Source organism: Sorex araneus, chromosome 11 (genome assembly GCF_027595985.1).
Source record: "Sorex araneus isolate mSorAra2 chromosome 11, mSorAra2.pri, whole genome shotgun sequence".
Taxonomy (NCBI): domain Eukaryota; kingdom Metazoa; phylum Chordata; class Mammalia; order Eulipotyphla; family Soricidae; genus Sorex; species Sorex araneus.
In genome coordinates this window covers 9911408-9937253 of record NC_073312.1, presented here as the reverse complement: position 1 = coordinate 9937253, position 25846 = coordinate 9911408, and the positions used below count along the sequence as shown (strand labels likewise).

At 48.5% G+C, this 25846-nt stretch overlaps 1 long non-coding RNA gene across 3 annotated transcripts in view; it reads right to left on the bottom strand.

Moving 5' to 3' along the window:
• Positions 1-756: 756 nt before the first annotated feature.
• The window catches only part of LOC129399409 (uncharacterized), a 40800-nt gene continuing 15710 nt past the window's right edge, over positions 757-25846 (bottom strand). For 2 of the 3 annotated variants that reach the window (XR_008627063.1, XR_008627062.1), the window contains exons 2-4: positions 12006-12131; positions 7447-8151; positions 757-3799 (exon numbers count right to left, since the gene is read on the bottom strand). This is a non-coding gene — a long non-coding RNA (uncharacterized LOC129399409). The remainder of the gene's footprint in view (positions 3800-7446; positions 8152-12005; positions 12132-25846) is intronic. The other variant, XR_008627064.1, reaches the window with a different exon arrangement.

Below are 25846 nucleotides of genomic sequence, written 5' to 3'. Positions count from 1 at the left end.
TGGTGGGGGTGGGCAGGGCGGCCTCCTTGCAGATGCACGCCCTCCCCCAACCCCCCCAATTGATTCACACGTTGAAGTCGGCAAAGCAAAGCAAAGCAAAGCAAATTCTTTAGGCTAATTACATCAATAGGGGAAAAAAAAAGATACCCCTTTGGCATCTCACCTTCCTGAATGGTCTCAGAATGAGTGTGGAGAGTGGGGGTGTGGTTCAGATGGTTTTAGGGCTGTGAAGGTCTTTCTAAACTGACTTTCTAGGGTCTCCAAAGCCTACAGGGCCATAGTTCAGAGACTCTGACTTCAAGGAAATAGATGAAGTTCCCCGTATCCAAGCCCAGTACCAGAAGCGGATCAAGGGGGATGGATGCTGACGCGGATGGTTCACCGGCCTTCCCCAGGGACTCCTGGACTCAAAGCCCTACTCAAAGCAATGACTTTCCCTGAAGGTTCAAAGTCAAAATCCAGGAGCTCAAGTTCTTTGCAGCTGAAATCGATTCACACATGTAACTCGGCCAGCCCCCACGACTTGGAGGAGGCCAGCCGGCTGCCGGGCAGTTGAAGGAAGTCAGCAAGGCAAGTTCCTGGGACTAATGACAGCAGTAGACAAAGCAGTCTTCCTCTGTGTCCTCAGCTTCCCTCCGTGCAGTTCCCTGAGAGTCAGGATTGTAAAAAGCAAAACCAAGCCTCCCATCTCACCACCCCCGAGCTGGGACGTCTCTCGGAAAGGTTGGGAAGAAGGTAAAGCATGTGTTTGCCATCTTTACGCCTGATATGGAAACCATATGCTTAAATACACTCGCAAACATACTTAATAGAACACTCTCTTTTATTAAATGTGGTTTTATAAACACTCTCCCCAGCCAGGGCACCTTTGCTGAGCTGGAGGTTGGAACTTGGCAAAATAGTCTCCCCGCTGTTCCATCTATTGAGACACATTTTTTGAAAATGAGTCTCGGACCCTTGGAAAATAGGCTGGTTCTGATTATTATTGCGAGCGGGAAGGGGTGCACTGGGGCATCCTTTTTTTTTCTTTCTCTGATAAATTAAAAGAACTGTAACGGGTGCTTTCTGCAACCTGTAAAAGGGCAGAGCCATCTGTGACTCATTTAGCAGCTCCTTACAGAAGATTTATTTGATTAATTCGGTCAGAAGAGAGAGAATATGGATTTTTCCCAGCTCAGAAAGGCGAGTACACACACTCACACACACACACACACACACACACACACGTGCACTTGCACCCACCCACTCTTAGGCAGACATCTCGGGAATGAGAACCAGTGAATCGTGATGTTGGGACTGACCAGTTACGGCCAGGTGGTGAGATCCAGGCTTCTGCCTTGCAAAGGGGAGACCTGAGTTCAGAACAGAGAATATCTCTAGGCTCAGTGCCCCAAAGAGAGGAATGGACGTGGGATCACCCTCATTCAACTTGGAGTGCTGGGAGCAGGCCCCAGACATATGTGGTCACATATGACAAGCCACTTATTTCTGCCTTATGGACAGGGAGACCCATGTTCCCTGCAGGTCTCTGCAGCCCGCTTTTTCATACGGTGTTTTCCTTTTTGTCAGTATTCCTTTGTGCAGAGGCCAGATCCTGCCTGGTCTCTTGGGAGGGGACTCCTGGAGGGGGCCATCTCCACATGGGCCAGGCTTTGTGTCCTGTGGATTCAGCTCAGCACTCCTGGGGAAAAACGCTTTACATCTGATTTCTGGTCTCGGGAACAGCTGGCCTGTGCAGGTCTCAGTTCCTCTGAAGCTGATGGTTCTGTCCTACAAGCAACTGAAGATTGACTGTGGGGAAGGCGAGAGGAATCATGAACACATACAATCAAAGGAAACTCCAGATGTCTGTGGCTGGAGTGGCAAATAGAGGAGGAGTAAGTGTGTCATTGTCTTCCTTCCTGTGTCCGCAGCAGACATTACTAATCGATCCCAGCCTTCTTTCCCGCCAACCCTCTATCATCTTCTCAACACAGCTCTCTGGAAGCATCTACCAACAGACTGGAATGAGGGCATGATTTGAAAGTGGTTTATTATGCCTTCCAGCCACATGATTCATTTTTGTGGCAGTATAAATAGGAACCCAGAAGGAGGTCAGATTGAAAGCCAGCAAGAAAGCCAGTCCTGTAGTTGCTCTATATTTCCCCCAACTAGGACTCTCTGCATCTACCTGGAGAAGCTGGTAAAAGCTGAGATCATGGGGTCATACATCTCTGTATTATTATGCTGGGGCTCTGCTCTCACTGCTCACAGCACCTTTGCAGACTGAGTAAAAGTGTGCCCTTAAGACTGCACTCATTTGTGGAATATAAAATAACATGAGACTGATACCCAAGGACAGTACACACAAAGGCCAGGAATATTGCCCCGTAGTTGGAAGCCTATCTCATGAGCTGGGGAAGAAGGCAGCTGGAATAGAGAAGGGATCACTCAGCCAATGATGGTTGGAGGAATCACTTGGGATGGGAGATGTGTGCAGAAAGTAGATAAAGGACCAAACGTGATAACCTCTCAATATCTGTATTGCAAACCATAATGCCCCAAAGTAGAGAGAGAGTATGGGGGAAATTGTCCACCATGAAGGCAGAAGGAGGGCTGGATAGGGGGAGAGTTTACTGGGGACATTGGTGGTGGAGAATGTGCACTGGTGGAGGGATGGGTGCTTGATCATTGTATGATTGAAACTCAAACATGAAAGCTTGTAACTGTATCTCATGGTAATTCAATAATATATATATATATATATATATATATATATATATATATATATATGCCCTTAAAAGCTGCAGAACACCGAAATCTGTTTTTGTTTAAACTCCGAAACAATTTATAAATAATTTCTAAACTGGGATAGGGTTGGGCAACCTAACCCTATAACATTTCAGTCTAGGGCCTGAGAATCTAGAAAGAAGTGGAAGGTTTCATTTTGGAAAACTCCAGAATTGGCAGACTCCCCTCTCCTCCCCAAGGCTCTCCGACCTCTCTCAGTTGCTAGACCACAGGCAATGCCTTAGATCAGGGTGGCCAGTCCTGGGAGAGAGATGAAAGGGCAGGAATACACGAGGCCCTGGATTGATTCCTGGCACCTCCTGGCCTTCTGAGTACTCTGGGATCTAGTCCAGAGGTTGACAGCGTTGCTGGGCCTAAACAGCATTGCACAGCCAGGGCCAAGCACAGAGCCGTTAGGGCTGGCTGGACAAGTATCACTGGGATGTGAGTCCTGGGTCCTCTGAGCACTGCTGGTGAGGACTTACCCCTCCCCCCCAATTAAAACTAAAATGGAAAGAAGAGAAGAAACAACAGAGGCAGCCTGTTAGCTTTTCCGGATTGGGAATGGGCTATTACCCTGGTCTACAGACTTTTAGGTGAGGTGACACTTTCCTGGGGGAAGAATGACAGATAGAAGACAGACAGGTAGAAGAAGTTCCTTCCAGAGCCCTTTCCTGCTATCACTGTCCCTGGACTTGACCTTCAGTGTCCCCCAGGCTGACAGGGGACACTCGCTAATGAGCTCCCCTGCCAAGTAGCAGAATCCAGTCCTGCCATGGAAGAAGAGAAGAGGACCCGAGTTGGTGAATCCAAAAGCGAGCATGAGGGGGCCGGTGGTGGGAGGGGTAAGCGTCCATCGGGCTCTTGTCTCGCAGTCCCCAGACTCTCCTGGGGGCGCCTGTCACCTTGGAGGAGACTTGAAGACACTTGATTTAAACACACCTTCTACAATCTTGTTGACACTCTGGATCTGTAATTGCTGGCGAGGAAAAGTTTGCTGACCGCTTCATACTGGAGCCCTGTATGGTCTCTGGAAAAGATCACAAATATTGAAATAGTGAGGTCCCAAATAATGAGTATTTTTCTTTTTTTTAAACAGATCTCAAATGACACCCCTTTGAAGGGATTTGTTGACCAAACAGAATTTGTGGAAAAAGTGTTTGTACTATGAAAGTGGTTTTCTGGAATGTTCCAGATTTTTTTTTTGCAGGGTGGGAGAATGTAACTGAATAGATTGAAGGAGCCCCCTTTTTGAGGGGGTGGGGCTGGGGAAAGTCAGGATTGGGGAAGTGGGTCACAAGGAGGGGAGGGTCTCACAGCAGCATTTTGGAACCCAGGCAGGGACAAATGAGCCAGTCAAGTGTGTATGAGGAACCCCCGCGGCACAGCACTAAGATGGTGTTTGTGCCCCTGAGAATTATAAATTCAAGTCAAGCCCGGGTTGAACAGAGGTGCAAACTTGAGCAAGCTAGAGAAGGTCTCCCTGCTTCAGTTTCCTCCCATGTCAAATCGAGTTAGATTAGCACCGTGGTCTTAAGCTTGCATCGAGGTCTACATGAGCTAACGCCATTAGAACAGGGACTGGAGGGCCTGAGCACTAATACAGCGTGGAGGGCATTTGCCTTGCACGCAGCCGACCTGGATTCAATCCCCAGCATCCCATGTAGGCACTGATACCTTAAAGACAAGTGAGTTTTGGGGTTGGAGCGACAGCACAGCGGGTAGGGCATTTGCCTTGTACGCGGCTGACCCAGGTTCGATTCCCAGCATCCCATATGGTCCCCTGAGCACCACCAGGAGTAATTCCTGAGTGCAGAGCCAGGAGTAATCCCTGTGCATCACCGGGTATGACCCAAAGAGCCAAAAAAAAAATACAAGTGAGTTTCTCGAGCACGGATTTTACCAAAATGGGGGATACTGCCCCCCAAGGGGCTGCTGGAACAGTGGGGAACAGTCATAGTCTGGGGTGCAACTGGCTGTGCTATCTGTTCACTCCCTTAAAGAAGAGAGATTTTCAGGGGACACGGACTCTTTTTTTTTTTTCTAAAAAGGGGACAGTAGGCCGAGTAAGTGTGGAAACCTCTCTAGTGTTTTCAAGTATAAAATGAGGTGAGGGGAGACAGGGTGGGGGGCGGGAGAGCAGCGAGGGTGCACACACCTGACCCAGGTTCTATTCCCTGGGCCTTGCAGGGTCCCCTGAGAATTTCTGGGTGTGTTTCTACTGGGCCCCAGCTGCTTGCACCCTTGGGTTTTTGTTTTGAACCCAAGGTCCAGTTTGAGCAAGACTTGCCAGGAGGTCCCTGGGTCTCTCGAGCACTGCTTGGGAGCCCCTCCCTCCCTGCACAAACGAGTTGGTGGGTATGCCCGCAATAATTCCTGAAACTAAAGCCCCCGAGTTCACAATGACTCAAACCTTTCTGCCGGCCAGCTCAGGCAATGGCAGGTCCTGAGAGGCTGCAGGGCTCTCAAATGGACCTATGTCCCCTGCGTGCAAGGGTCCTGCATTCTAGAGCCCTGGCTAGCGCTTGTCATGCCTCGCCAAAACCGGGTGGGACGTGGAAATGGGGGGGGGGGTGCCTGGTGAAGACAGATGAGTGCAGACGGGTCCAGGAGTGCCCGTGCGCCTGGCCCCTGCCAGGAGCCAGGAACAGAATCTCCCTCCATCTCTGGCAGCTACCACCCCTAGATCTTTTTGTTTTCTTCTAATTTTTTTTTAAAATCAAATCACCGTGAGCAACACTTACAAAGCTTTCATGTTTGAGTTTCAGTCGAACAATGATCGGAAACCCATTCCTCCAACAGTGCACATTTTCCACCACCAATGTCCCCATTCCCCGCCCCCCCAACCCAAAGCCACCCCCTGCCCCTATGGCAGACAGTTTCCCTCTTACTCTCTCTCTACTTATGGGCATTATGGTTAGGGCAGCCATTCGTGTACTGAGCCATCCCTGGGCTGCCACCCCTTGATCTTGATGCCTTCTGCACAGGGACTGTCTGTCTCTCACTCAGAGCCACCTCCTGCCTCGCACCCTGTCGGTGGCACGTTTCTGTGCCCTCTGTACTGGGCCAAGCCCTTGGCTCCCACCTGTGCTGGCACCAAGGATGCAGGGCACCACCTTGGCAGGGAGGGTGGGGAGCGTGGTTAGGTGGGCACCCATCATTTTTGTCCCCGGCACAGGTAGACCTGTCTGTGCCACTGGGCCAGGATGGGCCTTAGTGGGCACAGCAAACTCAGCCCATGAGTCCAGGTGACACCTGGCCAGAGTGCCCACAGGTCACCTGGACGGTGACCCTCGGTAAGAAATCCACCACTTTTCCTCTCCACTTCACACCCAAGAAGCATTCTTTGTTCTGGCTCACACTTGGACCGTTTCTAGTCTGCATTTTAAAAACGCTGCTTGTTCTTCAAGACTCACGCACTGACTTTGGCCCAAGGTTTCAAGAACACTGAGAGGGGGCCGGAGAGACAGTCCAGGGGTTAAGGCACTTGCCTCGCATGCAGCTGCATCCGTGATCATGAATCGAACCCTGGGATTGCATTTGGTCCCCTGAGGACTGCTGCCCCCCAAAAAAACTACAGGTTGATTTATTATTGAAACATAACAATAAAATAAAAACCATTGAGTTGGAGGCCTGAGAGGCAGTACAGGGGTTAAGGTGCTTACTGTACATTCTGCCAACCCGGGTTCAATCAATCCTAGGCACCACATATAGCCCCCCCCCCCACCTGGTGAGTGAGAGCACATCTGAGCACAGAGCTGGGAATAAGCTCTGAGCATCACTGGGTGTGTATGGGCCAAATGAAACAAAACACCGGAGTTGGAGAAAACTCTGAAAACAGTGAAATGTAGCCTCTTTCCTTATATTCTTTTTTTCTCTTTTTGGGTCACACCTGGCGGTGCACAGGGGTTACTCCTGGCTCTGCACTCAGGAATCACCCCTGGCGATGCTCAGGGGACCATATGGGATGCTGGGAATCGAACTCAGTTCAGCCGCGTGCAAGGCAAACACCCTACCCGCTGTGCTATCACTCCAGCCCCTCTTTCCTTATATTCTTGTCCACCATCTTAGGCCTCAGCGAGACAGTCCAGCCATCAGCAACCTTCCTCATGCATCGCTCTCAGCAACCACTTGGGCTTTGAGGACTTGGAGCAGGAGGAAGAGATTGTTTCCAGTAAGTGACCCTCAGGGGTCCCTCCGACATAGGTGTGGTACAAGTGCCTTATGTGGGTTTGCTCAACTCTAAAACCCAGCACTCAGGTCATGGGCCCATAGGCAGGCTGTCCGGAGAACAGTGTGTGTGGGGGGGGGTCGGAGCGATAGTACACTGGAAAGGGCATTTGCCTTGCATGCAGCCAACCCAGGTTCAATCCCCAGCATCCCCTGAGCCCCGCCAGGAGTGACTCCTGAGTGCAGAGCCAGGCGTAAGCCCGGAGGAGAACAGCAGAGCAGGGTTTGAATGCGAAGCAGCTCAGTCCCAGAGTCATGCGCTCCCCCAGCCGCCTCCCCAAGAAAGGAAAGAGCCTAGAGGACATTCATCTGTGTGACTTTGAATTCCGCTTCTCTTCTCTTCTTAGCCACCCCCACTGCGCTGTTTGAAGTGTCTCCCCGAACACATGAGGCGCCACAGGAAACACCATCCCTGTTGTGTTTACTCGTGTGGGAGGCTAAGCGTACCTGGGTTCTGTCCTTTCAACTGTGATTTATAGACGATGCTGGAAAGTATTGCGTCAGTGTACAGGGCACCGTCACCCGCCTGCCAAGTCATGCGTTCACTTCCCCCACTTCTCTGTCTCTGGCTTGATTTTTGGCTGTTGTGCTGTTTCCAACTTTTAATCACCACAATGCATGTTTTTGCACCTATGAGCACAAGGAGGGCAATTTCCTTAGTGGGGCTTCAAGGAGTGGAAGTAAGGACTGGGAGTGAGGTTGTAAGGAAGCCGGGGAAAGCACAGCTGATTTTGAATGCACATCGTCGAGTTCTCCGAAGTTCAGGAAACTGACACTTGGGCATCAGTGCAGGACACCATCGGCATCATTACAGGGATTTCCATTTTGATAGAAAAATAAAGATCTTTTCTGATTTAATTTGTGTTTTCTGGATTATATGCCACAGAGTGTTACATCTAAGACTTGCCATTTACTTCCATGTCCATATCCTGATTTCTGTCCTTTGACAGAATCCGTCGTGAGTGGATTGCCTCCAGTTCCCAGACTCCCTTGCAGCTCACTGTGACAAGGTGGCTGAGTGCTGGTCAATGAGACTCAAGGGGAAGAGTAACTCGAAGTGCCCTTAAAGGGAAAGAACATGACCTTCCTCTACCCCTTGCTCTGCGGTCTGGATTGTGTCAAGATTCCCGGAGCTCCAGCAGCCACCTCGGCCTGGGATAACAAAGAAAAGGGAGGTGTGAGACTCTTCATGTATATAGAACAAATTAGTTCTGTAATGTACATGTACTTCCGGATTCCACGGAATGTCAGAAGACCGCGTAGCCACCCACCAACGAGATGGTCAGACTTCTTCGTCAAAACTGTGAATGAGGGGCTGGAGTGATATAGCACAGCGGGTAGGGCGTTTGCCTTGCACGCAGCTGACCTGGGTTCGAATCCCAGCATCCCATATGGTCCCCTGAGCACCACCAGGAGTAATTCCTGAGTGCATGAGCCAGGAGTGATCCCTGTGCATCGCCGGGTGTGACCCAAACAGCAAAAAACAAAACAAAACAAAACTGTGAATGAATGGTTTGAGGCTCTTCCTGTTCCTGGAGCGAGCAGATATCATTGGACTACTCTAGCACGGGACAGGGACAAATGGAGACGTTACTGGCACCCGCCCGAGCAAATCGAAGACCAATGGGAAGACAAGTGATACAAGTGATACATGTACTTCCACTTTCATTTCTTTAGAACAATCTTGTTTAAGCCACTGTTATTATTACTGTTATTTCCCCTGTACAGTTAAACTTAATCCAAATGATTGGATTAACACTCAGTTAGCTGAGGGCAGGAAAATTGGCTTAAAGGGATGGAGGCCATATTTGCAAAGTTCAGGGGTTCAGTCCCTGGTGCCACGTGACCCCTGAGCACCACCTGGGAGCAGCCACAAGCACTGAGTTGGGAGCAGACTCTGTAGTCCAAAACCAAAAAAATAAAAATGAAACTTTTCTTTGCAAGCAATAGAAGCTAGATTCTACAAAACTACTTAATATGAAGTAAACTTTAGATTATTTTGGGGGTCACGCCCAGCAGTGCTCCTGGGTCTGTGCTCAGGGGTCACTTCTGACAATGCTTAGGGGACCACATGCAGTGCCGTGGAACTGAACTGGGGTAGGCTGCTTGCAAGGCAAGAGCCTGAAGCTCTGTACTATCTCTCCAGTCCGACAGGAGACCCTCGGGGAAGATATTAGGACTTTGCAGAATCTGCAGACGTGGGAAAAGTGTCAGGAAAGAACCAAAGGATACAGAGAGAAGACTGTGTGTCTCCACTTTGTGGATTTGTGGGAAGCTGTTTCTGCTGCCACTTTCCCAGATCTTGGTTCATTAGGGCAGTCGGGGTTTGGGGCTAGAATGAGACCACCACTCTTCCATCCCTTTCTGCTTGGGAAGCAGATTCCCCAAGATAGGCAGTTCTCTCCAGGTGGTGAGCGGGCACACAGTGCCCCATGCAGGTGAGAAAGGGGCTTCTTCCATCAGAACATTATTTCGGCCTGACAAAATGTTGTCAACTGTGGCTGGAGAGATAGTACAGAAGTAGGGCATTGGCCTTGCATGCAGCCAACCCAGGTTCGATCCCTGGCACCCCATGTGGGCCCCCAAGTGTGCCAGGACTGATCCCTGAGTGCAGAGTCAGAAGTAAGCCCTGAGCATTGCCAGATGTAGCTGCTTCCCCACCCTGAACAATAAAAAAGTTGTAAAATGCTATTTTTATTAGACTACACACTTAAAAAAAATTCAGGGGAATCAAATCCACCATGTCACAGTAGAAATAAGGGTCAGGAGGATTGCCCCACAGTTTGGAAGCTAATCTCATGTGCTGAGAGAAAAGGTAGCTGAGAGAAAAGGAGAGAGGAGTTCTAAGTAAATGATGGTTGGAGGGATCTCTCAGAATGGGAGATGCGTGCTGAAAAACAAGACTATGGACCAAACATGATGGCCGCTTGATATCTGTATTGCAAACCATAACACCCAAAAGGACAGAGAGAGTAAGAGGGAATGTGCCTGCCACAGAGGCAGGGGGTGGGAAGGAGTGGGGTTAAGGGGAGGGATGCTGGGAACATTATGGGTGGAGAATGGGCACTGGTGGAGGGATGGGTACTTGAATATTGTTTGACTGGAACACAATCATGAAAGTTTGTAAATCTGTAACTGTAACTCACAGTGATTCATTAAAGTAAAAAATAAATTAAAACATTGAAATTAGGTCATTAAAAAAAATCCACCATGTCCAAGACATAATGGCCACCCCTTTGGGGGTCTGGATGACCCAGGGCAGTACACAAGCTGTCTGGCTATCTGGGTGACTCCGCTCCTCCCTTCCGGCAGCCTCTTCCTCTCATCGTCTGTCTGCACCTGTTGGCTGGAGCCAGGCTGAGTCTCGAGGCCTCTCCATCCCCATCACTCTGGTCAGCCTTAGACTTGACGCCGGCGCCTTCTCAGCCCCCGTGGCAGCTGCTCTGGTGGGGCACGACTCGGCAGGGGAGACTGTGAAGAGTCTAAGGGCGATGAGGCGCATGTGGAAACGTGCTGGGTCTCATGGAAGTCACCAACTTTCCCTACGGTCTGGTGTCCTGTGCCCATCAGTCAGTCAGAGGTGGCCAGATTGTGCTGCCTCAGAAGGTTTCCCCCCCCCCAGAAACACTCCCCAAACTGGGGGCCCCCATGGTGGCACACATCACACTACCCAGACCAGGTGGGCTGAGTCTCACAGAGATGCATCTGAACTCCACATGGGGGGCCCAGGCTCCAAGACAATACTCCTGGGAGTTGTTACCTTCCTACTCACCCCCCCACTCCCATCCCCCAACCCCAGGCTGGTCTCTGGGTCTTTCAGAGCCAAGTATGCAGCAGCGGGAGGGGGAGAAATAAATGTGTTCCAGTTCCTTGTCACCTGAACCCCTGGAAAGTGAGCACGTCCCATCGGGGCATTCCCAGCCTGCAGGGATTCAAGATGTTTCTGTGGAATCCTGAGCATTTTTGCAATTTGTCAGAGTCTGGGGGAAGAGGCTGCGCCTCCCATCAAGGCCCTGTGGGCTGACCGGCACTTCACATTCCTCTGTAGTGATCATGGGTGACATCAGCAGGACTTGGCGACAAGGGGACTCTGGCGGGGGCCTGGGCTGCCCAGATATAGGGCTGTGGCTAGAAGCCACTGTAGGAGATAGTAAAGCAATAGGGCAAGAAATGCATCTGCAAAACAAGACAAATGGCATTCGAAGGACAGATCCGTGGGCTGAAGCCAAAGAATGGGATGCAGGTAAGAGAGTCCTTTTACGGAGTAGACGCCTTGGAAGAGCCAGGCCTGAGTATGGATGGGCCTGGGGACAGTGAGACAGGGGAAAGAGGGCACGTATGCAGGATGGCATGTAGGAAAATGTCCTTCCTTCTTTGTGTAATAAGAGGCTCACTGGGAAAGAGTGAAATGAACAACAGTAGCTTGGTTTGATAAATTTCCATACAGTCTTGATTTGGACTATTCTGTAGCCATTTAAGAACACTCAGTGACCCAGGTTTGATTCCCAGCATCCCATATGGTCCTGAGCACTGCCAGGAGTAATTCCTGAGTACAGAGCTAGGAGTAATCCCTGAGCATCATCGGTTTGACCCAAACAACAAAAGAATGAAGGTGATAAGAGCAAACAGCCGCGAAGTCGCTGTGACCCGTAGTTGCCACTGCTGCCGAGTGACTCCTTCTGGAGGATTTGGCGCAGGCGCTCGGTGGTGGTGTTCCTGGAGCCCCTTCTTAGGACACGCTAGGCTGGCCGCCGGCTCCCCTTTCTTGCATTTCCGTGCTCCTTTCTCCTCTGGCTCTGTTGGTCTCTGACGGCTGAGGCCTGGGCACGGCTTACGCTTCCTCCTCCTGCTTTCAGCCTCTTCCTGCTCTGGCTTGTCCTGCTCAGAGCTGCACCCACCCACCCATCGTCCAGCCCTGCTCAAGCCCCCCCCAGACTATGGAGGAAAAGCAGCCTCCTCCAGATTTAGGCTAAGACCCTCAGCCATCTGATCGTTCCCGAACTTACCAGCCTCATGTGGATCTGGGAAGCTGAAGCTTGAGTCGGAATCCAGGTGTCAGTGTCCGAGAGCTGTGAGAAGCTTGGGGATTCTTGAGGCCAAAGGCATGTCACCTCTGTGTGCTGGGGTGTTCTCTGTGAGAATGGAAGCAAGGGTGTGAAGGCTGCGTTGGTTGCTGCGACATGGGCGCCTAGAAGCCAGCCAGCACTTCCCTTTCACGCTGTCCTCTCCGCCGGGAGTGCATGTCACCCAGCTACCCCCGTCCAAGTGGGGGTCCCACCTTTCCGAGCCCAACCCCCCGGGGTCCTCACTGCCCCTCGTTAGTGGGCTGACATGACCTCTCCCCTCAGGGCTCTGGTATTGAGTGTCTCTGCCTCTCTCAAACACGCCTTCCTCGACCAGAGGGACAGTATGGGGGGGAGGCATTTGCCTTACGTAGGACCGACCCTAGCACCATATGTGGCCCTGGGGCCAGGAGCAATCCCTGAGTACAGAGCCAGGAGCAAGCTGAGCATGGCAGCTGTGGCCCCAAACCTCAAAACAAAGACAAAAAAAGAAAAAAGAGGGAGAGAGAAAAAAAAAATCACATCGGGGCCAGAGCGATAGCACAGCGGGGAGGGCGTTTTCCTTGCACGCGGCCAACCCGGGTTCAATCCCCGGCATCCCATATGGTCCCCCAAGCACTGCCAGGAGTAATTCCTGAGTGCAAAGCCAGGAGTAACCCCTAAGCATTGCTGGGTGTGACCCAAAAAGCAAAAAAAAAAAAAAATATCACATCATCCTGGCCATGCCTTCTGTTGGGGACATGCGTCTCCCAGAGGCCACTCCTACAGGTGCACTCCCCGTCACAGACCCACCCTCAAAGCCCCACACAGAGATGTTTGATAGATGTTGATGAAAACGGCGGGCGATAGATGGGTGAATGAATGAATGAATGCATGAATGAGGGGGGTGTGATGGTTCACTGAAGCCAAACCTGTGGGCTGATCGCCTCCTGGAAGATGGTGTCTAATGGGGACAGCTACTGCCCAAGCTCGGTCCAAAGGCTCAAGTAGAAAAGGACCCAGCTCTGGGGCACTGGGTGTGTGGAAGGGGGAGCACTGTGTGTGAAGAGTAGCTATCTCTCCTTCCCCTTCACTCGGGGTGCAGGTGAGGGGCAGGAGAGCCAGAGCAATGCCTCAGTCTCCCTGGGCCAGGCTCCAGAAATGTCTCCCTATGAGGGGTGCAGGGCAGAAGGTGGTGGTGGTGGTGGGGGGAGACTTGGGGTGACCCAAATATGCCGCACACAGGAGCACCTGATTTATTATCAGGGACCCAAAACCCACAAAGAACAAAGGGCCCGGGGACATTTGTGACCCAGCTGCTCCGTCTTCATCTTGTGCCAAGGCCCCACACTCTCTCTGGGCTCCCAAACCCTCACCGACAAGTTCGCCTGAGCCCCTCCACCCCCCACCCCCCGCACCCCTACTCCCGCCCACCACCGTTCCACTCAGAGACCACACATTCCTTAGGCCATGCTGAATCCGAAGTATTTGAGCGCCTGATATCTATCTCCGTATGGAGTTTTGTTTTATCATGAGGCCCCTGGAAAGTTTTTGATATCTCTTTGAAACAGATGTCAGGCAAAAAAGCTTTTTGCACAGATCAAGGGCAGGTTGGGGCCTTTGAGATGGGTCTGAATGTCCCCCTGAACATCGTTCCATCTCATACCCAAATATACCTCGAGTCATTACCCTGTTTTCATAAGACACTCCGAACCATATGTGCGGGAACTAATTAAGCATACAAATCAAGCCCTGGGATCAGGTGGAGTTCTGTTGAAATATCTTAACCTTTTATGATTATCTTAATTGAGAGAAAATTCAAAACACATTCAGAAGTCTTGGAGAGTGAACTAGCGGGAACGAAGAGCTGGCTGCTTCTCCTGCCCCGTCCGGGTTCCCGTGACACTCACACTTGCCTTTTGCACCCAGGCTGCCTGGGAGAAAACAATGTCCAGCCTGGGTCACCCCTGCCATGGGGGCCCCTCTTAGCCTGACCACCCCCCCACCCTTCCCCTGACACCCACCCCAGTGTGTCCTGCTTCCCAGAAGGGACGGGGAGAGCAACCTAGAACTTTCATCTTCGTCGGCCATGAACGAGATGAACTATGAAACTAGTGGAGGTTCTTACAGTCTGTGCCGTGCTGGAGGCAGCTAGGAGGGGGTCTTGGGGTCAGGGCACCCCACTCAGCTTCAGCTTTGCAGGAAACCTTCCTTTCTGATCTGGGTCAGCTTGGCGGGAGGTGGGGGGGCTGTGGGGTCAGCGGGTCTCTGTCTGACCTTGCTTGGGAAGGGAATGGCTTGATCGACAAGGTCTTTGAAACGGCTCTGCTTCTCCGGTCGATCAAAGGTATAATCTTAGGGGATTTAGCTGCTACTTCAGTGGCCTCACAAAGCCACCACTGCTTGCTAGATTCTCTGCTGGACGCTGGGGACACAGTGAGGGGGAAAGACGCAGTCGCTTCTTGGTCGTTTATAGCTGACATAGATGCCTGGCTAGAATTCCAAGACGGGACTGTCAGAAAAACTCTCTTTCTTCTCGGTAGGTCCATCAAACCCTTAAAATAGGGTTTTCAGATAAAATACAGGATGCCAGGGCTGGAGAGATCGTACTGGGGCTAAAACTTTGGCATTGCCTGCAGTTAAACCCAGCTCAATTCCTGGCACCACACGGTCCCTCACGCATCTGCGCACAGACCCCAGAAAAGCCCCCTAAATACTGCTGAGAACTCCGCCCAGCCACCCAAACACCCAGGATTGCTAGATAAATCCTGGGTTTATCGGGTATACAGCAAATACTAGCTTGTTGAGAATGTGCTAAGTAGTACATGGGGATGTGGTTTCTATTGAACATTTTTTTGTTGCTTATCTCAAGTCCAACTTTCACTGGGTATCCTGTGCTTTTAGGGTCACACCCAACTGTGCCCAGGGTTTCCTCCAGACTGTGTTCAGGGATCACTCCTGGTAGGGCTCAGGTGACCATCGAGGATGCCAGGGATCAAACCAAAGTCGTAAGGCAAGTGCCTTACCTGCTTTGCGATCTCCCCAGCCCATCCTATGTTTTCACTGGACAAATTAAAAAAAAATGCAACCCTACTAAAAATAAACAAATAAAAACGATGAATCAATGGGGGAAATAAGCTACATGTGAAATATGAGTTTTGGAGGAAGAGGATCAGAAAATAATCTGGGCCGAAGCTCCTTTCCCTTGGCAGTTGCATTTAGACCTCGCCACTGCTCCACGGAGTAGATGCATCCCCATTTGCCTATGAGTAATGGAAGCTCAGAGAGGTTCAGTGACTTTCCCAGAGCGGCCCAGCAGGGCTGTCTCCATGTGGCTCCCTAATGTCAAACCGATGGTTATCTTCGCAGAGTTCCCGTTTCTCTAGCTTGCCTGGACTCCTCTCAACTTTTCCCCCCTTTCTTCCACAAATGTTCAAGGAGAGATTCACTCCTGTCAGATCAATGTCACTGCCTTAATGAAAACCACCCCCCAGCCCACGGAGGACGAGATTTGCGGAACCCTAATGAGACTGGTTCCGATTATGCAAAAAGCAACCTCATGGTTATTCTAATGTTACAAGTAAATATAAAACATTTAGAAATACTTGGCTTGGGCTGTTTTTTTTCAAGTACAGATGTCTGACTCCTTGCCAGTTTGTTATTAAAAATGCTACGGTGGTTTGGGTACAAAGATTGCTGAAAAAATAAAAGCCGATGCACTCTGAGCACTTGTTTGGGCTTTGCAGGGAAAGATGGTGATGGCGGGGTTAGAGCAGATGTTGGCTTTAGAGCGGGAAGCCCAGTGCTGGGAGCCTGGTCACTCCCTGGCTGCAAACCTGCAGGAACTTTCCACTCACCCGAGTCCCAGTCGACTCCTGCTCGCTCCCTGCGCCCTCCCTCCACTTGTGTGTGTTTCTCCACCTCTATGAGCTGGTTCCATCCCCACCTCTGCTTGCAGGCCCACCGGGCCTGCCACCCTCCGGCCTGCCACATCACTTATTTCCTTTGCTTCTTTGAGAACTGAAATGACTTTTGTTCACTTTTTGGGTCTTTCTCTCCGGAAAGTTAGTATACCCTCATCTGTCTGAACACGCTTTGCCCCCAGGACATAGTGTGATGGAAAGGCACATAGTAGTTGCTCAAGAAACATTCAGAGACCCAGTGAATGCATTTGCCAGTGCACCTGGAGTCTTGCTTGGCCTTTGGGGAGTGCTCCCTGGTGGTGTTCCCCCAGTGTCCAGGGAACCAGTGGGCAGTAGTGGTGTCTCCAAATGTTAATCAACAAATGGAAAATGTGGAAACGTGGGGAACACTTCCTGAAGGCTATGCCACTTTATTTTCTTCTCCGTCGCCTCTCTTGGCCACCTGTATCCCACTGGTTCTAAACTGTGGGCCACTCCCCCACTGTCTGCACACTGTCCCACTCTGGCCTATGGCTCTTTCCTCATCTGTGCAGATTCAACGTCTATTCACCCCCAGCACCTGGTTCAAAATGACTCCCCATGCCACCTGGGAAGGGTCTCTCCCATCTCTGAACTCGTTGAGTATTGTTTTTCCCTCAAGGCTACCTGGCAGTACTCAGGGCTGACTCTTACCCTGTGCTCAGGGATCACTCCTGGCAGGGTTCAGGGGACCCACCCGACGCAGTGCTGGGGAGTGACCAGGGTCAACCGTGTGTGAGTCAAACACCTCACCCCTTTTCTATCTCCCCAGCCCCTCTCCTTCTGTATTACGTGTACCACGCCTGATGTCCAAGCACCATAAGAGAAGGAGACATGCTGAATTTTTGTGCTAAATGAGTTGATTTTTTCAGTAGATCCATTCTTGAGTCATGACTGGTCAGTAACGTGGTGATCTAAGGAAGCGCTGCTTGATCAGAGTTTAGAACTGATCTTGCCTTTCCCCAAGGCCCCGGGGAGAAGTGATTAGACTAACTTCCAGGTGGACGGTTGAAACCAGTGACTGCAGGACCCCACGTGTCCAGACTAAATGTCCCGTGAACCCAATACGCAATGGGCAGACTGAACTTTCTCTCTTGCATTCAGATGTTTTTTTTCTGTTGGGTGGCCAAATGCTTGAAACAGCAGAATTCCTGGGCACCCTGCAAACTTCTCCCATTCGAACTTTCCCCAAGTGATTTATTCCAAAACTTGCATCCAGAGGAACTCAAGTGCTAACAACGAACACATGAGTCTGAGAACTCAGAGACCTGAGTGGAAACAAATGCCCTGGTTTTGCCAGGTAAATGTCAGATCTACAAAAATGCCAAAACTGTTGATCTCCCGTGCACGGTAAACAGAGGGAGCCTCTTGCCTGGGGTCCAAACTCACTTGCACAAGGATGGTAACTGGTATTAGGAGATTCTCACACACATGAAGCCAGGCATGATCCAGGAGATTTGGAAATCTTCTGCAAGCAACGTGGTTTGAAAAAAAAAAAAATGAAGCCCAGGACAAGCCTTTGATCTCTCAGGATAGTCTGTGTACATATGTAACCCTACCGAATCCACAGGCTAAATCGAAACACCCCTCTCGCATACAGCATCTGTGTCTATTATTTTTGCTGTGAGACAGACTCAACTTCTGAGCTGTTCGTGTAGATGACAGGTAGAGAGGCGAGAGAGGAGTGCTGAGATCGGAAGACTGACACCCAAATGTAGCGCTGGCAGCTTTGGGCTCACTGTCATATTTTCAACGGGCAATCGCCGTTCCAGGGTGAGCTGGGAGAAAACGTCTCCCTGAACTCAGTGTAATCGCAACAGGAGGAAGCACTCCATCAGGGAAAAGTGACACTAATGTATTCTATTAGATTTGCTTATCATGTTAAAGAGCATATTAAAAGGAAATGTTTGGAGAAGGGATGCCATAACGTGGTATGATGGATGGAGAATTCCTAATTTGGAAAAAATGTGCTAAGACAATATGATTGATGTGAGTGACCTACTTTATTTTATAAGAAAGTATGAGTTGCCTCGGGCTCATGGGTACACATATTTGGAAAAAGCTGTTTTTTTTTCCACATTAAGTTTTTATTAACATTTTTGAAAAGAGCAGAAACGCCATAGAAGGATCTAAGTTGCGACTTGTCAATGCAGATGTGTCCATAGTCTGGGCTGCCTGGCCCCGTGCAAGCAGGGTTTCGGAATCAGGAGCTACCTGCCAAGAGAACACCTGACAGGGAGAAACAGGACACCTTTTTCACGGATTAAAACAAAAAGACAGGGGAAGAGAATCTTTCTTTTCTTTTAAGCACTATGAATTGTCTGCTCCTTGCGAGCAGAGATGGCTGAAGAAAGCATGTTCCATAAATTTTCTCTGGCCACCTTCTTGCTACAATGCGCAAAGAATCTTGTCTGCTTGACAGAATTCAGTGGTTGCAATTTGGATCTCACGCTTTCAGAGTTGTGCTTTGTATATACAGCTATACCATCTTCCACATCATCCGTATGACCAAAATCCCAACCCTCCTTCCCCACATGGGTGGGATGGAGTATGGGAGCACTGGTGGAGGGAAGCTGATGCTGGCGGTGGGGTGGGGGTTGAAATATTATATGCCTAAAACTCAACTATCAATCTGCTTTGTAAATTACGGTTCTTGAATTAAATTTTTTAAATTTCAGGAAAAAAAAATCTTGACCCCATTAATGATTTTATTTCGGCTTTAGAAGGAATTAAAAGTCGAGGATCGGGGCTGGAGAGATAGCACAGCGGGTAGGGCGTTTGCCTTGCACGCGGCCGACCCGGGTTCAAATCCCAGCATCCCATATGGTCCCCTGAGCACTGCCGGGGGTAATTCCTGAGTGCAGAGCCAGGAGAAACCCCTGTGCATCGCCAGGTGTGACCCAAAAAGCAAAAAACAAACAAACAAACAAACAAAAAAAAACCCAAATAATAGCCGAGGTTCCCCACCGTCACTTGAAGCTGCTCCTCGTGTAATGCTTGGGCTTACTTCCAGGAACCGGGGCACAGCCCAAGCTACGGTGAATGGACCATGGCAGGAAAATGCTGCAGCATGAGTAATGCGGCTGTGAGCAATGCAGCCGGCACCATTCCTCGGGTCTAACCGAAGGCAGAGTGAGGTGAAGAACTAGCTATGGAAAATGTGTCAAGGCAAGGCACTTTGTCACCTCATCCTGAAGCTTTGATTTCTATAGGCCTTAGGACCCCAAAATTCCACTTCTCAAAATTGCTATTCAAGAAATCAACAAGGGGGCTGAAAAGGAAATATGGGGGATTAAGGCACTCCCATGTGGCCAATTCCAGTTTGAACGCTGGCACTGCATCTGGTCCTCGTGAGCACCATCAGGAGTGACCCTGAGCACAGAGCCAGGAATAACCCCTGAGCACCACTGGTTGTGGTCCAACACAAAAATTTAGTCATAAGATGTTTGCTATAGATCTATAGTATTTAAAATGAACTCAATCTAAAAACTTGAAATTAGGGGATTCCTTAAATAAATCAGACATTGAATATAGCTGTTAAAACAATTATAGAAAAATCAGTGTGGAAAATGTTTATGATATTTTATCAAGCAGGAAAAGTAGATTAGAAAACATCATGCATATTATGATGCTATTTGAACAACTGCATATTTATATATGTATTGCGTGTCTACTTAATCTCAGACATATAAATATACTTGCTTCCTTAAGTGGGCACATAAATAATGTTTCATATATCATGATATTAATTTTTAGTATATATGTGTATATAAATATGTGCATTGTGAATGACATTCATCAAAATGTTAAAATTGACTACTTTTGAATAGTAGTTTTTAAACGTCCATTTTTTCATCTATAAATTTTCATTTTTATCTGATAGATATGTTTTATTCTACCTTCCATTATTAAAAGGAAAATTTAAGAGAATCAACTAATAGAAGTAAGAAAGATGCCTTTAAGAATTCCCACTGAAAACTTTTCTCATATAAATTAAATAGTAAGTCAAAAATATAAAATGGAAAATTATTTTGTCTACTATGGCAAGATAAAACAAAAAATATAACTCACCTATAAAACTAAAAAGCCAGTGACTAATTTATTAGTAATATCCAAGATCTCTCTAGAAGCAAATATTGAAGTACAGCAAATAATCTAAAAAGAGAAAATTGCTGATTTTCTACCTGAGGTAGAAAATATTAAGAAGATTTCAATTGTCTGCTAAATTAATTCATAAATGTTATGCCATTTCAACAAAAGCTTTTAAAGAAAAGAAGAAGTAAATTGGTTCTAAATTACTAGGAGAATAAATGCATGAAAACATAATTTTTATAAAAGTAAAAAAAAAGAGAGAGGTTTTTTCCTTGCTGGATTTTTAGATATATTACAAAGTCGGAGTAATTAAGCAGTCTGATAATGTGTTAGGAATATCAAATAGATAAATGAATAAGTAGAATTCAGAAATTGGTTAAGGGAATAAAATGTATATATAAGGACTTAGTGTGTGAGAAAGAGTATTTTCTATGTGTGGGGAAAGGGCAGATTAATGGGACTGGAGTAATTCCTTATCCATTGTGGGGTGGGTGGGGTAGCTGGAAAGTGGATTTCCACCTCATGTTGCATTCACTGGAAGAGATTCCAGATATATTTAAAGATGCTAACTTTTTTAAAAAAATTAAAAGTTGCAAAAAAAAAAATAAAACCAGCAACAAACAAACCCCCAAACAAACAAAAACCCAAACCTAGAAAACCCAAGTAGAACAATTCCATATTTTGAGGTGAAAGACTTCCCTTGAAAAGAGATAAAGCTTCGAATTCAATTAGGGAGGGGAATGAATAATTTCACCAGCATAAACATGGAAACCTTCGGTATGTGATAATTCGTTAGAATGACAAACTGGGGTGGGAGGTGGGGAGGAGTGGAGCTTTATCAAAAGCAACGCATGATGGCTTTAAACTTTGTCAAGCGCTATTTTAAGGTTAAAAAATAAAAGTCGTTCTAGTTGAAAAACTGGGAAGACACAAGCCATTTTTTTTTAAAAAAAGAAAGAGGTATGGTCATGCCACACTCAAAGAGCGACATCACTCAGCCTGTTTTAGAGGACACCAAGTACTGGTTTATTTAACCTCTGGGTCTTTCCCAGGCTGGGAGCCTGAGGGTTGAGCTCCCGAGGGCCACCAGGGCCACAGAACCGGGACTGGGGGTGGGGAGGGGGGCGGGCTCTGTGTTGTTCTGGATCAGACAGACTCAGACCTGGAAATGCCAGACCCACACTCGCCCGGCTGAGCTCACTCCGGCCCCACGACCAAATATTCTTTCCACTCGGCACTCTCCGAACTGTTTTCAATGGCATGATAAGAGTCAACGTAACAAGGGTGGGAGGGCAATCTCTGATGCCAACATGTTACTTCAGGCAGTTTACTCTGCAGAGATGGTGCCCAGTCAGTGCCAGTCTGCTGCTGAGGTGGCCACAGAGGCAGAGGACACCGACAGAGTGAGTTCCGGAGAACGGATCTTTGTCATGCACGTTTTACGCCAAGCACTTCTCACACTTGGATGAGGAGCCTTGTTTCAGGGGGCTGAGAAGTGAGGTACGAGGGAGGGAGGGAGTCTTTCTTCTCCTCTCCCTTTGGCTGTTCTTAAGCAATCCGGTGTCCCGTTTAGAGTTAGATGCCAAGCACGTCTGTGCTCAGAGGAGTGAGGGGACTTGCCCCAGGTGGTCTGCGCAACCAGAGGCACTCGGGTCCCCAATGGTGTCTTCTTCCGGCTGAGCAGATTGTGGACCAAGCAAGGGCTTACCCCCATAAAAGCTCGTGAACACCCAGAAGGGCTAGGGAACAGGCCCCTTCGCCTGGGAGGGACCCACGTAACAAGGCTTTGGTTTCATGGATTTTAGTGGGGCCAGGTCTGATCCCGCAGCAACGATGGAGTTTCTCCATCCCTACTGTAGGGGCTGCTGGTCAGTATCCATGGAAACTCTCCTGGGAGGCGGGTCTGGAAGGGCCCCTCAGCTGCGTGAGGGCTCAGCAGGGCCAGGGCTCCTTCTGGCTGCCCGATTGAGCCCCGCCATCAGTACACCTCATGCTAAATCGGGGGAGAAAACAGACGGTGCATTGTTCTGATGTGTCCAAGACCGGTGGTGTTCCAAAGAGCTTTCTAATGACCCAATTAGTTATATAGTCCAACGGGTAATTCCCACCCTGGACCTCATTCGATCTTCAGGCTCACCCTCTGAGTGAGGGAGTTGCATTCCCATAGACAGGAAGAAGGATGGGGGACGGGGGGGGGGGGGGCTCAGGAGGTTCCCGAGCAAGTGTGCCCGGAGGGCAGGGATGTGAGGATGCTCTCAGGGAGGGGACCTTGCCACAAGGAGAGCCTGGGACAGAAAGGCTTTGATAAGCACCTGCTCGCACAGTGCAGCAATGTGCCTGGTACACAGCAAGTGTTCACCAAATGTTTGCTGAGTCACAGGACTGCCTGTAAGCACCCAGATCCCATCTCCAGCACTCCCGGAGCTCATCCTGACCTTAAGCTCTCCCTGGCCACACCTTGATACCTTTTCTCACCCTACTACCATACTCAACTGTTCTCTAGTCCTGTAGTCATCCCGCACTGGGGGGTGGGGGAAGATTGGACACCCCAGGCTACACAGAGGTGAGAGATTTCCACCCAGAGCACATCTCCATGTCTCTGTTCCGAGCCCTTCAAAACAGTTGCAGCAGCAGAAGCAGCAGCAGCCCTAAGACTCTACCAGGAACTCCATAAGGTCAGAAAACTCACTTAGCTGTTTGTAACACACAGACACACATACACACACACACACACACTTGAAATCACAACAGCTACAGGTGAAATAATGTGGCTGCCTCTTGTAACAACTTGCACCATCGAATCAGAAGTTTACAAGAAATGATGCTATCGGGCACAGAGCCCAACTCCCCTCACTGGAGACTCAGAAGCAGCAAAGACTCAGAAGCAGCAGAGCCCAAGGTCACAGAGAGGACCAACAGAAGGGAGCAGGGCAGGAGGTGGGAGTGGATTTTCAGAGAATAGCCAAAGCTAAGACCAATTCAGTTCAATGCACTTGGCTTGGTCTGGGAGCCACCCATCACATACCAGAACCCTCGCACTGGCTCTCGCCAAAGCCCAATTACTTCTGGGAGAGGCGTGATGCTCTCATAATGAAGTCATATCTATTGCAAAGATCCTTGAGGCTACTTAACTGTGAAATAATTACATGTGCCTCAGAACTGGGAGATCAAGGATTTCTCTCCAACATCCCATGATGCTCTTAAAAAAAAAAAAAGCTTTTACTATAAACTGCAGGTGCGGTGGGGAGAGGCAAGATTTCCAAGCCAGGACACCGTATTTTAATTCCACCTTTTATGTTTTGGCATCATCTCATCTCTGTATATATCTCTCTATAGACACATTAAAATAACATTAAAGGAGATTAAAAGAGTAACAATTGTCGTCCATAATCATATTGCTATAACTCAATTGTACCCAATGCATGTATCTCCTTGTTTAATGACACTAACCACACATGAATGCTTTCTCTTGGTCAGAAATGAAACAGTCAGGAAGTAGATACTGTAGTCAGTAAAAGTTCTTGAGCCACACCATCAACCAGGCCCCTGCACACAGCTAATAGTAGTCCAGTTGTCAGCTGCAGAGCTTTCTCAAACTTTTCTTTCTGAGTTGACAGCTAAGTGTTTATGTGTAACTCTATGTTATGAATATACCTAATGTCTATGTAGACTTGGAGATACTATACAAATAAACACACAAACTTAAGTACTATTTATTTAAACATGAATGAGATCCTATTAAGTTATTGTTTTGAAACGGCCTTTTTGACCCTTAACAGGTCTTGGAGACCTTGTCGTGGTCTGTGAATAGATAGCACCTCCCATATTTTCAGTAACTACATTGTTTGTGGTATGGAAGCATCACCATTTTTCCATCAATCCCCCATGAAGAGGCATTTAAGTTGTTTCCAAGTTTTCAAGATTCTGAACAGTGATGGACATTAGCTTGAAGCTTTCTCCCTTCATCGGCTGATAAGTCTCTTTATTCATGTCAGCAGACAGCTGAGAAATGTCAGTTCCATGCAGTGGAATTTGGTTTGTTTTCCTCAGTGCCATGTTTCTAAGCCCAAAATAGTGTCTATTCATCAAAGTGCAATGTGAAGGGGTGTAGAATGAATTCACCCTCAAGAAATCAGACCAGGGAATTGGAGCAATAGCACAGTGGGTAGGGTGTTTTGCCTTACATGCAGCTGACCCAGATTCAATTCCCAGCATCCCATATGTTCCCCTGAGCACCGCCAGGAGTAATTCTTGAGTGCATGAGCCAGGAGTAACCCCTGTCCCGAGGAGAAGCTTTGACTCCAAAGCTCTGTTCTGCGACAGAGCTTTGGAGTCAAAGAGACAAGAGTTTGAATCCTCATGGTGTGTGTGTGTGTGTGTGTGTATGTGTGTGTGTGTGTGTGTATGTGTGTGTGTGTGTGTGTGTGTTGGAGAATTGAATTAACTGCTCTGAGTCCCAGTGTTCAAAACCTCAAAGTAGGGATCTGTGCCCTTTAAGGGCTGTTTGATGATGATTAAAGGTGACCCTTCATGTCTAGTACTTGACACATATACAACTTAATAAATGGGTGTTCTTTTTTTGTCCTTTGCTCACTATTCTCACCTGCCTGTGTTCAGTTACTCATATCCTAGCGTGCTATTTTTTTGCTGCCTACTAAAAATACCTTCTTATTTTCCCTAAAGATCTGTTAGTAGTAGGGGAATAACTAAATGCCCAAAGGCAATAGAAAGGAAGAATGGTGGAGAACTGGTCCTTAGTGGGAAGCTTTTGACTGTGGAGGCAAGAGATAGGTGAGGGAAGGGGCCACTATGACAATGAGAGAGGGAAGTGGTCACTCTGAATGAAGACTGGGTGCTGAAGGGAAGTCAATGACATGCATGATACCCCTTCAGTAACTGTGCTGTAAACTACAGTGCCTAAAAGGAAAAAGGAAAAGAATGTCTGCCACAGAGGCAGCCTGGGCTGTGGGAGAGAAGCAGGACATCGGTCAAGAGAGGTGGACACTGTGAAGGGATGGGCCTTGGAGCGTTGTCTGCCTGAAACTCAATCATGAACAACTCCGTAGCTGTGTAATTCATGGTGATTCAATAAAAAAAAATTAAAAAGAAAAAGAATCTGTTGGTCTATCAGTCTTCCTCCACCCACAGGAATTTCTTGGGAAGAAACACAGGACATATTTTCTTGCCTTGTGTCATTTAATATAGCTTCAACAGCCTTTTCCTGAGCAGGAGGATGGAAAAAACAGATTTTTTGTGTCTGGACACTTAACACATTAAATAATAGTTCTCTATTTCCCCAACTAGTCTTGGAGGGAAAGGATTGTAATTTACCAAATCTCTTAGCCCTGTTAACTGCAGGTCAATTGTCCTTTAACTGGGGAACTTCTCAATTCTGTCTGAATGAATAAATGAATCTTCAAATGCAATAGACATTTGTTCCACACATTGGAGACCACAAGGCCTTCTAATCCACATGCTTTCTGGACAGCAACCAAGCTGCCCAGAGCCAGTTTCGCCACCTGGTGGCTGGTGTGGAGAAGTAACCTTTGCTTTCTGCCCCAGTTTGGGGGTTTTCGCCAGATCCTCTCACTTCTCAGGCAAACTCTCTTGATAATAATTTTTTTTTTCTTTTGCGTCACACCCGGCAATGCTCAGGGCTTACTCTTGGCTCTGCACTCAGGAATTACTATAGGTGTTGCTTGGGGGAACATATGGGATGCTGGAAATCAAACCTGGGTCGGCTGCGTGCAAGGCAAACACCCTACCTGTTGT